This window comes from Ostrea edulis, chromosome 4 (genome assembly GCF_947568905.1).
Source record: "Ostrea edulis chromosome 4, xbOstEdul1.1, whole genome shotgun sequence".
NCBI classification, from domain to species: domain Eukaryota; kingdom Metazoa; phylum Mollusca; class Bivalvia; order Ostreida; family Ostreidae; genus Ostrea; species Ostrea edulis.
In genome coordinates this window covers 85,138,470-85,150,605 of record NC_079167.1, presented here as the reverse complement: position 1 = coordinate 85,150,605, position 12,136 = coordinate 85,138,470, and the positions used below count along the sequence as shown (strand labels likewise).

The 12,136-nt window shown below is 38.5% G+C and overlaps 1 long non-coding RNA gene across 1 annotated transcript; it reads left to right on the top strand.

The window, feature by feature from the left end:
• Nucleotides 1-10,676: 10,676 nt before the first annotated feature.
• On the top strand, nt 10,677-11,774 carry LOC130054405 (uncharacterized). The gene is made up of 2 exons (XR_008802716.1): nt 10,677-11,253; nt 11,452-11,774. It is a non-coding gene; the product is annotated as an uncharacterized LOC130054405 (long non-coding RNA).
• The last annotated feature ends 362 nt before the right edge of the window (nt 11,775-12,136 follow it).

The following is a 12,136-nucleotide window of genomic DNA, read 5'->3' as shown; positions in this document are numbered from 1 at the left end:
GGTATTTGAAGAAGCTACAGCTAGTCTATACTTGGATTTTTCAACACCTGAATATAGACTGAACTCTATGATTATGGATGTTGCCAATCACAGACTCTTTAAACCAGCACGGGTCATGGATGATATTCCTTCCAAATCACGCCACCAGTTCCTTAAGCTCAAATTTACAAACAAAGGAATAGATGCCTTCAACATAAGCAACATTCTTCGTCATAAAAGACTTCAGTCATGTATTCCAAGTTATTTCAAGTTGAAGTCTACACCCTGTATTTCCTACAGCTATACTTCTACTATTGCATCCAAACATTTTAATTATAAACAAACTTTGCAGTGCCTAGATATAGATCATCTTATACGTAATCCACCAACGTGTTCTTGTTCTTCATCTTTCAACTATAGTCCAGCTGGACATGTCATTACTAGTGATGTTGATATACTTGAAAATGAGGACCCCAGATCATTTATTCTAAAAGGTCCTAGATACAGAGAACCTCGGTCTTTTACTAGTAATTGGCGACAGAACTTCATCTCTATAATGAATTGTGTCGAAGATTATGCCAGACGATGGGCTAAATATAAACAAAAAGAACTTGATACATTGTCAGAATGCGTTAAAAGCATAAGAGGAATATTAAAATCCTGCATTAGACACATTAAAACAAAGGTATGTTCCATTTATCCTTCTGTGTATAGTAAACCAGAAGTGATAAAAGAATTAGATAGGTTACACGAGGAATATGTTTTGGTTCCAGCTGACAAAGGTAGTAACAACATTGTATTTGTTTGTAAGGCTCATTATTACAACTATTTTTAACAAACTTGGCATTAATTCCACTTTTGTTAATCGTACTTATACTCCAACTGCCCTGTCAAAAGATGAAATTCTTCAAAACCATGTTTCAGTTTTAGACACATTTAATATCCCAGTCAATGGGTCATATGAGTTACTGTACCTATACTGGATTCCTAAACTACATAAAAAGCCTTACAAACAAAGATACATTGTTGGATCCAGTAAGTGCTCTACCAAGCCCCTATCTTTGCTCCTCATGAAAATATTAACAGCTGTGAAGGAGAAACTTCAAACTTACTGTGCGACTACATATGCCAGAAGTGGTGTTAATCAAATGTTTATTCTAAAAAAATCTTTAAGAATTGAAATCGCAAAACATTTCTCAAATCAATAACATCAAAACCTGTGACTTTTCAACACTTTACACGACCATTCCTCACAATAAATTAAAGAATAGACTTTTTGACATCATAGACAGTTGCTTCTTCAACAAAAATGTAAAACGGAAATATTCATTTCTAGTGATCAGTCATCCAAAAAAATTTCTTTGTTAAACACCACTCAGATTCCACGCACAAGTACTCTGAAGTTGAAATAAAAAAAATATGCTAGAGTTCCCCATTGACAATATCTTCATGGTCTTTGGTGATCAGGTCTTCCAACAGTCTGTTAGAATTCCCATGGGCTTGAATTGTGCTCCTTTGTTAGCTGACCTGTTTCCATATTCACATGAAGCAGAATTTTTTTCAAAAACTTCTACGTTCTACGAGAGAAGAAAAAATCTCTTGCTGTGGCCTTCAATTCGATATTGAGATAAATCGATGACATTTTGTCTATTAACAAGAAGAACTTTCATTCATATGTCGATTCGATATATCCCTGTGAACTCGAAATCAAAACACCACAGAGTTGTCCACTTCTGCTTCATACTTGGAGATTTTATTGAAAGTAGACATTAACGGCAAACTGACAACTCAACTGTATGACAAACAGGATGATTTCAGCTTCTCCATCGTCAACTTCCCATATTTATGTAGCAATATTCCGTTATCACCTGCATATGGTGTTTATATCTCTCAACTGATTCGATACGCAAGAGCTTGTTCTACGTATGGTAAGTTTTTGAATTGAGGCAAGCCACTGTCAAACAAGTTGATGGTACCGGGGTTTCAACAGTCTCGATTAAAGTTAGCATTTTCCAAATTCTATGGTTGTTATAACGATCTAGTTCGTCAATACAACCTATCATTGGGTCAAATGCTGTCTGACGTGTTTCATACCGATTGTTAAGCCGTTCTTGGCACACTGATTTTGACTGCGGATAACTCCGTTTACCTGATCAAGATATAGGGCTCACGGCGGGTGTGACTGGTCGACAGGGGATGCTTACTCCTCCTAGGCACCTGATCCCACCTCTGGTGTGTCCAAGGGTCCGTGTTTGCCCAACTCTTTTATTTTGTATTGCTTATGGGAGTTATGAGATTAATCACTATTCGTTATCGTCACCTTTCATCATTCAGATAAGCATATGTTGAAGTAGGTATAATTTGGTTCAAGATATCACGATGTTTCAAGACAAAAATGTAGTTTATTGTTATGATATACCATCCCTTGTTCCGATGGGGACTGATGTACAGGTGCTTGTTCCGATGGGCAGGTGCCTGTTCTGATGAGGACTGATGTGCATGTGCTTGTTCTAATGGGGACTGATGTACAGGTGCTTGTTCTAATGCGGACCAATGTGCAGGTGCTTGTTCTAATGGGGACTGAAGAGCAGGTGTTTGCTCTAATAGAGACTGATGAACAGGTGCTTGTTCTAATAAGGACTAATGTATATGCAGGTGCTTGCTCTAATGGGGACTTATGTGCAGGTGCTTGTTCTAATGAGGACTGATATGCAGGTGCTTGCTCTAATGGAGACTTATGGGCAGGTGCTTGTTCTAATAATTATAGGTTATAGACTTTGTATGGGAAAATATGACGACCGAGTTTTTTGGCGCGCAGACGGACCGAGCTTGCGGGGTCCGTCCGTGACAAAAAACGAGGTCGTCATATTTCCCATACAAAGTCTATAACCTTTTTATTATATACTTTCAATTTCATTTAGAAACTAACAATAATTTATTTTTTACAATTTCTTTATTGGTTTAACTGAGTAAAAGATGAAAAACACGAAAAATTTGAAAATTAACGACGTAGTAATTTGCTTGTGTATTGATTGTTACGTAATGTTTGCGGGCCGGAATGTTTCCGGGCATATATCGTGTGATATATGCCCGCAAACTTTTAAAGAAAAAAGAGGAGATGAAATTGAAAGTATATAATAAGGACTAATATATATACAGGTGCTTGCTCTAATGGGGACTTATGTGCAGGTGCCTGTTCTAATGGGGACTACTATGCAGATGCTTGTTCTAATAGGAACTGATGTGCAGGTGCTTGTTCTGATGGGCAGGTGCCTGTTCTGATGAGGACTGATGTACAGGTGCTTGTTCTAAAGGGGACTGATGTACAGGTGCTTGTTCTAATGAGGACTGATGTACAGGTGCTTGTTCTAATGAGGACTGATGTACACATGTCTGTTCTAATGCGGACTGAAGAGCAGGTGCTTGCTCTAATGGAGACTTATGGGCAGGTGCTTGTTCTAATAAAGACTGATGTGCAAGTGCTTGTTCTAATGGGAACTGAAGAGCAGGTACTTGCACTAATGGAGACTGATGTGTAGGTGCTTATTCTAACTGATTTGCAGGTGATTGTTCTGATGGTCAGGTGCTTTTTCTAATGAGGACTGATGTGTAGGTGTTTGTTCAAATGAGGACGGATGTGCAGGTGCCTGTTCTAATGAGGATTGATGTACAGGTTCCTGTTCTAATGAGGATTGATGTACAGGGGCTTGTTCTAATGAGGAATGATTTGATGGTGGCTATTCTAATGAAGATTGATATGCAGGTGCCTATTCTAATGGCATGCAGGTGCTTGTTGTAATGGGTACTGATGTACAGGTGCTTGTTCTGATTGGCAGGTGTTTGTTCTAATGGGGAATGATGGACAGGTGCTTGTTCTAATGAGGACTGATGTGCAGATGTCTATTCTAATGGGAATAAGTAAGATCATTTTTATTTAAAGTCAGGTTATACAAACAAAGAAAAAATCATGTCTGGAGAGCTATTATCTGACTGATGTGGACGTGTGTATTCTAATGGAAATTGTTGTGCAGGTGCTTGTTCTAATGGGGACTGATGTGCAGGTGCCTGTTCTACTGAGGACTGAAGTGCAGGTGCTTGTTCTAATGGGGACTAATATGCAGGTGCTTGTTATAATGGGAACTGATGTGCAGGTGCTTGTTATAATAAGGACTGATGTGCGGGTACTGTTGATATGTTCTATTATTTGATATGACAAGAGAGATAACTCTTAACCCTAGATCTTAGTTAATGACTCTTCAGTAGAAGGGGGTGCTTTTTGTGTGGAGAAGTTGACTGAGTTGATTGTGAATGTAGTGCAGTGTGGAAAGTGTTTCTGATTTATTTAGTGACTTTAATAATAGACCCGGCAGTGTTTAACAAGTGGTAGCAGAGCATGAAACCAACTCTAGTATCAAATGCTAGGTAGTGAACTGTGTCAGAAGAAGCGTCTGGGAATCAGAAAAGGAGGGAAACAGATTGTGAATCCAAGATGGCAACCAAGATTAATCCACCAGTGTTTAAATTCAATTCAAAGCCTTATGAACTATACACACATGAATTACATGCTTGGAGTGAAATAACAGACCTTGCAAGAGAGAAGAAAGGTATTGCTGTTTTACTTAATCCTCCAGAAGAAGATGACACTAAAATCCGTGAAAAAGTTTTTGACCAAATCAAACTGGAAGATTTAAATGAGGAGTCTGGTTTTAAAACCCTTCTTGAGTTTTTTGATAGCACCTAGCTAAGGATGACCTAGCTGACAGCTTAGAAAAGTGTGAGGACCTCAAATAAAGCAAAAAAGAATCAAGGAATGAATTTATAGCAACCGTTGACTGTAAGTACAGAAATATTGAGAAAAGAAAGTGACACCTCCTTCAGAAATCTTAGTCTTTAAACTTTTGAGAAACACAAACATCACAAAAGAGCAAAAAATATTGGTTTTGACCTGAATGAACTATGAAAACAAAGCCATATTATATGAAAAAGCAAAGAAATCATTGAAGCTCATGGATGAGGGTGGGCATACACAATGTGACAACACGAGTATAAAACTAGAGCCAGCATTTTTAGCAGAAAACGAAGAGGCATTGCTAGCCACAGGTTATGTACGAAGAGGTGGCAAGTGTGCAACTATGAAAATCTGAGAAATGGGCACTTTAACTATGGTAGGGGTGGTTGCAGAGGTTCAGGATTTTACTCGTCACAAAATTCTTAACCCTCAAGGTGCAAATGGGAAAATTTTGACTTCAGATCTTGTTGATCCTTTCGGCACCTCGTAGCAAAGTGTCCAGACAGTTGGGAAAATCTATCTAAAGTACATATAACAGAGGAAGAGCCCTTAGAGGAACATGCAGTTTTATTCACTGGATACCATAAAAAAATATCGGGCAACAGAGACTCGAAACTGTGCAGTACTTTATAGTGGGTGCAGTAGCACTCTCTGTGGAAAAACTTGGCTACATAATTACCTTAGCTCATTAAAGGAAAGTGATCGTTGGAAAGTGTTGAGATGTGAGAGATTTAAAGTCTTCAAATTTGGGGATGGGACAAGATTGAAATCTGAAGGTGAATACGAATTACCTGTGAGTATGGTTGGTAAACTTGTTACAGTTAGAACATATGTGGTTGACTCGGACATCCCTTTACTGCTCTCCAGAACCGCAATGAAAAAGGCAGGGATAAAATTGGATTAGGAGAAGGATACTGCTGTCATCATGGGACAAGATGTGGCTCTCAATTTAACCACATCTGGCCATTATTGCATATCAATTGACAAATCAGAGACTATACCTGTGGAAGAGGTGAACTCGGTTAAGCTGGAAGAATTAGAACCTGAAAAGTGCAAGTCGGCTCTCCTGAAACTTCATCGGCAGTTTGCACATCCCCAAAAGGAGACTCGTAGCTTTGTAAAAAGATACAGGAGTATGGAAGGAATTGTTTGAGGAACATCTGTTGGAAATAGAACAAAAGTGTGACCTTTGTAGAGTATATGCGAAAACACCACCAAGACCAGTAGTGTCAATGCCAATGGCCAAGGAGTTCAATGAGAAAGTTGGAATGGACCTAAAACAGTATAATGGTCGTTGGATATTGCACGTGATAGATATGTGGTCGAGATATACAATCTTTGTCTTGATACAACGAAATAAACCAAATAAAATGATTGACACCATGATGAAGAACTGGGTTGGAGTTTTTGGAGTATTGGGAGCGATGACAGACAATGGAAGATATCTTAGTTAAACTGAAATACGGGAAACAGCATCTGTTCTCAACATTCATTTATTGATACTGATTAAGCTTGAAGCTGAAAACAAAGCTGTTGATATTGAAACACTTTTTGCATGGGCAAATATGACAAGAAACTCGTTACAAATGTGGAATGGATTTAGTAGCCATCAGTTATATTTGGACTGAATCCAAATTTGCCAAACATCATGAAAGCAGATTTGCCTGTATTAGATGGAAGCACCAGTTCTGAGACATTGTCTAGGCATTTGATTGATTGATTATGGTTATACACCGTTTTGGCAGTCTACGCATTTGAACAGTCTGCATGAAGCACAACGCACCTTTATTCAAAGTGAAGTAGATGAAAGAATTTGCAGAGCTCACCGTTCCAAGGTAAGGGCAGCAGAGGAAACATATGACAACGGTGACTTGGTGTTTTACAAAAGAGAGGGTCGAGAGCGCTGGTTAGGACCTGTAAAGGTTGTATTTTAAGACGGAAAAGTTGTGTTTGTGAGGCATGGAGGTGACTTTGTGAGAGTATCCTCTAACAGACTGTGCAAAATTAAACACGATCAGCCAGAAATAGAACTGAATAAAGATCGTTTTAAGAAACAAAAATCAAATAGAAAAAGTGAAAAGGATGATGTTCAAACAGAGACTGTTGTTCCAAATACTGTTTCAGAAACATTCACTCAGACACCAGAGCAACACAACCAGGAATTGGAACTGAACATAGACGAAGACCGAAGAAATATGACATACAAGTTACCAGACTCAGCGGAATGGACTGAGGCAACAGTACTGGGAAGAGCCGGAAAAGCGAAAGGAAAATATCCTTCATGGTATAATGTTAAAAACAGTGTCGAAAATGAAGAGAAAAGTATCGATCCAGATATGGAGTGGAAAGTAGCTGACAAAGAGGAAGTAAATTCAGCCCATTCTAACACAAATGATAAAGCATCTCAATGTCAAATGTTTATTGAAAGTGCCAAACAAACAGAATTAGATAAACTGCGTTATTTCGACGCATTTGATGAAGTAAAGGACCATGACCAAAACAGTATCAACCAGATGGGTAATAACTGGCAAGGACAGTTGCAAAAGAACCAGATTAGTTGCAAGAGGTTTTGAAGAACATTCCTTTATCCTTTCAGATAGCCCAACAATAGGAAAAGGGGCTATCAGAATTGTTCTTACAATGGCAGCTATCAAAAATTGGAGAGTAAAAACTACAGACATAAAGTCTGCCTTTCTTCAAGAGGACACACTACAACTTGAAGTGTACATTAAACTGCCCAAGGATAGGGACACACCCACCGGATTCAAATGGAAATTCAAACAAGGGTTATATGGTTTAAAGGATGGTGCTCGTCAATTTTATGAGTGTTCGTGATGAGTTGCTTAATATCTGCAGTCAGTCAGAAATGGACCCTGCCATGTTTATCAAAGAAAATGGAAAAATTCTCACAGGGATAATATGTTGTCATGTTGATGACTTTTTTAATGCTGGAGAAAAATAATTTGAGGTCTTGCTGAACAAACTAAAACAAAGATTTCTGGCTGGCAAAGTTGAGGAACAAGATTTTCATCACATTGGGTTTTACATAAAACAGAATGAGAGTGGAATTACTGTAGATCACTCTAAGTTGATGGAGAAATTGGATCACTCACACATTGATCACTTAGAGCAACACAGAAACAGGAACAACTCACAGTGGGAGAACAAACCTTGTACCATAAATTTATTAACCAACTGAACGCTGAAAATTTAGCGTTTGAGTTGTTGGATCTAAGTACTAAATTAAAAACTGCCAAAGTGGCAGACATGCTGAGAGCTATAAACGGTATTGGAAAATTGAAAGACATCACACCTATTCAGCTCTTCCATCCTCTACGTGGTGCAGCTGAAAAAGACTGGGAGATTTTGTTTTCACTGATGCAGCACTGGCAAATATAAATGATGGGGCAGGAAGCACAGGAGGTCAAATTCTGTGGATTTAAGACTTATTTTAGTAACTATTGTCCTATCCATTGGCAGGAAAACAAAAATAAAGAGAGTTGTTCATTCGACATTTGCTGCAGAGAGCCTGGAGTCCGCGCTATATTAAAGGAAACTGCTTGAAGGGATCTGTAAGTTTGAAACAGATAAAATTTCAGTCACAGCATTCATTGACAGAAAGAGTGTTTATGAGGCATTGCAGTCAACAATAATGGTAGACGACAAAGGCCTTACATTGTACATTGCTGCAATCAATAGATTAAAGAAAAACAATAAGGTCCAGGGAAGGTGAAGCTGGCCAACAGCATGACCAAACATGGAGCAAATGGTATGGGGCAGCTTAAAATTCTACAAATAGGGAAGATACCAGAAGAATTTGTGTGAACTTTTGTGATAGACATTACCCATGTTGTATCTCCAATTTATACATCTCTATATTTGAGGGAAAGAATAATCCCCTGATGACCTGAGGATAGTCTAATCCAATGACGGTCATCATTATCAATGTAAATACATGTAAATATTAGCAAATGACACTATCCATTACGTTATATTGCTTTCAGTAACTTCTTTATCAATATTGCCCCCCCCCCCCCAATGTAATTAATGTTAATATGTTATATGACTTGATATGACAAGAGAGAGATAACTCTTAACTCTAGATCTTAGTTATTGACTCTTCAGTAAAAGGAGGAGCTTTTGTGTTGAGAAGTTGACTGAGGTGATAGTGAATAAGGTGCAGTGTGGAAAGTGTTTCTGATATATTTAGTGACTCTAAAAATAGACCCGGCAGTGTTTAACAGGTGCTTGTTCTAATAAGGACTAATGTGCAAGTGCCTGTTCTAATGGGGACTGATGTACAGGTGCTTATTCTAATGATGACTGATGTACAGGTGTCTGTTCTAATGAGGACTGAGTACCGTGGGGATCCAGGTTAGAATAGGTCCTCAGTACCCCTTGCTTGTCGTAAGAGGCGACTAAATGGGGCGGTCCTTCGGATGAGAACGCAAAAACCGAGGTCCCGTGTCACAGCTGGTGTGGCACGATAAAGAACCCTCCCTGCTCAATGGCCCTAAGCGCCGAGCATCGGCCTAAATTTTGCAGCCCTTCACCAGCAATGGTGACGTCTCCATGTGAGTGAAATATTCTCGAGAAGGACGTTAAACAAAATATAATCAATCAATCTAATGGGGGCTGATGGACAGATACCTGTTCTAATGATGACTGATTTGCAGGTGTCTGTTCTAATGAGGACTGATGTACAGGTGCTTGTTCTAATGAGGACTGATGTGCAGGTGCTTGTTTTAATGATGACTGATGTACAGGTGTCTGATCTAATGAGGACTGATGTGCAGGTGCTTGTTCTAATGAGGACTGATGTGCAGGTGTCTGTTCTAATGAGGACTGATGTGCAGGTGCTTGTTCTAATGAGGACTGATGTACAGGTGTCTGTTCTAACGAGGAATAGTGTGCAGGTGCTTGTTCTAATGAGGACTGATGTGCAATTGCTTGTTTTAATGAGGATTGATGTACAGGTGTCTGTTCTAATGAGGACTGATGTACAGGTGCTTGTTCTAATGAGAACTGATGTACAGGCTCCTATTCTAATGAGGACTGAGGGGGTAGATATTTGTTCTAATGGGGACTGTTATATACACTAACCATGACACAGGAACCTAACAACCCAAGCCACCCCCAGTTTGCTATTAGTTCGATGTATATCCCCCCACCTTTTTAAAAGTAGTATTGAATTATATTTATTTTGGTCGACTGGCATTTCTGTCACTATAGCAAGGAAGGATCACTCTAATTGATGTTTTTAAAAAAAGGCTCAGACTGCTCAATTTTCTTGCGCAAATGCAGACAAATTCAGTAAATCCACCATATACTATGAGGCAAGGCCAGCAAGGCAGCCATATTACCCATTTACGTGTATGTAGGAGCACTTCTGACGTTGCTGTTTGTACAATTCTTGACTAGAGGGCCATTTGATGTCGGAATAAATTCATGTATATACAAAGTTTTGTAGGGAGACTATATTTTAATATCAAGATTCATACGAGCATTGTTCACAACTGCATGAGGAAATGGCTATCGCTACAATTGGTAACGATATCAAAGGCACATACACTGGAAATGTAAATATTCAAGTTTATTATAGAGTTACGGAGAGAAAACCTGCGGGTTCCGACGATGCATGATGGTCCGCTTTCTGTTTAAATCGGGCTCGTTTACATATGCAGTAGAGGAAAATGCAATATTGTGAAGTCAAAATTTGACTTTGACAAAGCACATCATATGATCATTCCTGTGTCGTAACTCACAAATATTTTTATCTCACAGAATGCCCATTCCGTTATGATCACCGAATCTGTAGACTTTTATGAAATTATTGCACTATATGTTTATGACGTCATAATTGCAGTAGTATGATTTAATTAATACATTTTTTGGTATGTTGTGCATCACAGTTTATTTTATGATGATGTTTGGTAGGTCAGAGAGCAGCTTTTGAGAGTGATCGCGCTTTGTTTATACTCTTTCAGAAGATTTATTCATCATTAATTCCAAAAGAAATACCATTAGAGCCCGGCCAACTTTCCCGATTTGTGTGGGATTCTCCCGATTTGAAGCAGTTGAAAAGGCATATCCCGATCGGGATTGCAAAAATACCCCGAAATCCCGATTTTCTAAAAATATCTCCCATTTTACGACAACAAACCCCCATTTCCAACCGGAATTTGAAATCCTGCGTCATTTCTGAACTGGCCAATCAGAAATCGGGACAATAGTCAGCCATTGTTGTTTACCTTGTGTTGCATGGAATCGGCTGGTGTAATTTACATGGTCTGCCTGTGTCGGGGTGCTTTATTGGACAGTGCGAAGCATGTTTTGATAGTAATCAATCGGGAAGACGGATTTCAATTTGACATATCCTTTACACAAACGTGAATGACAACGATGATAGGCCTAGTGTCGCCACCAAACAATCGGACATTCCCGAATTTTGCCTCTCGCTGACAGCACCCAAAATATGCAATAAAGTACGTCAGATATATTTTTTTTCAACTATAATAATATAGGCTATCCGAATCTATCTGTCTATCGCGATGTATTATATAGTTTAGTATTCAATCAACTTTGTGATGCGTAATTCGCACAAGTCTGTACTGAATTTTATATTAGCAAGTAGCCTTAATTTACAAGTAAAAACGTATATTTTTTCCTAGTAATTATTTCAGATGTCATGGGTGCAAAGGTTTTGTTCGCAAACTTCATAGCAGGGCAGATCACTCCTTTTCTGGTTGCAATGCAGATTGTTCCACCAGACTCTGCAAGCCCATGTTTACAGACAAGCAAGATCGCCTTTGAAGTCGTACCTAAATGCATGTGCTTTAATTAAAATTTTGATATATAGACCAGCCAATATTTATATGGTGTAAAAGGATGCAACTTTAAGTATTATTTGATAATATGTATATATGTATGTGACTTGTTGTTGGAGAGGATTTTTTTGCACAGAATATAGATGATTTTAATAAAATATTTATGTATATCTTTCAAAGTGTTTTTTTTAATTTTTTAATTTTTTTTTTTTTTTTATAGTTTTGTTAAAGTTAATGCCCAAACACACTTGATGTTGTGTTAATATATGATACATGTACAATGATAAGATTGATATTTTATTGAAGAGACAAATATTTATTTTCATGGTAAAATGTGGTGAATTTTGAGCCTTGAAAAAAGGTCGGCGCGCAAAATCCCCCATGGGGATTTTTAAAAGTTGGCATGTATTATTAGAGGTAACCTAGTGGCCTTTATGGTAGAGGGCGCTCGCTTCGTAAACTTGAGATCCGTCATCGCGTCTAAGACGTCTACCATACGTAGTGACCGGAAGTTCCTTCTCCAAACGCCCGACATAAGATT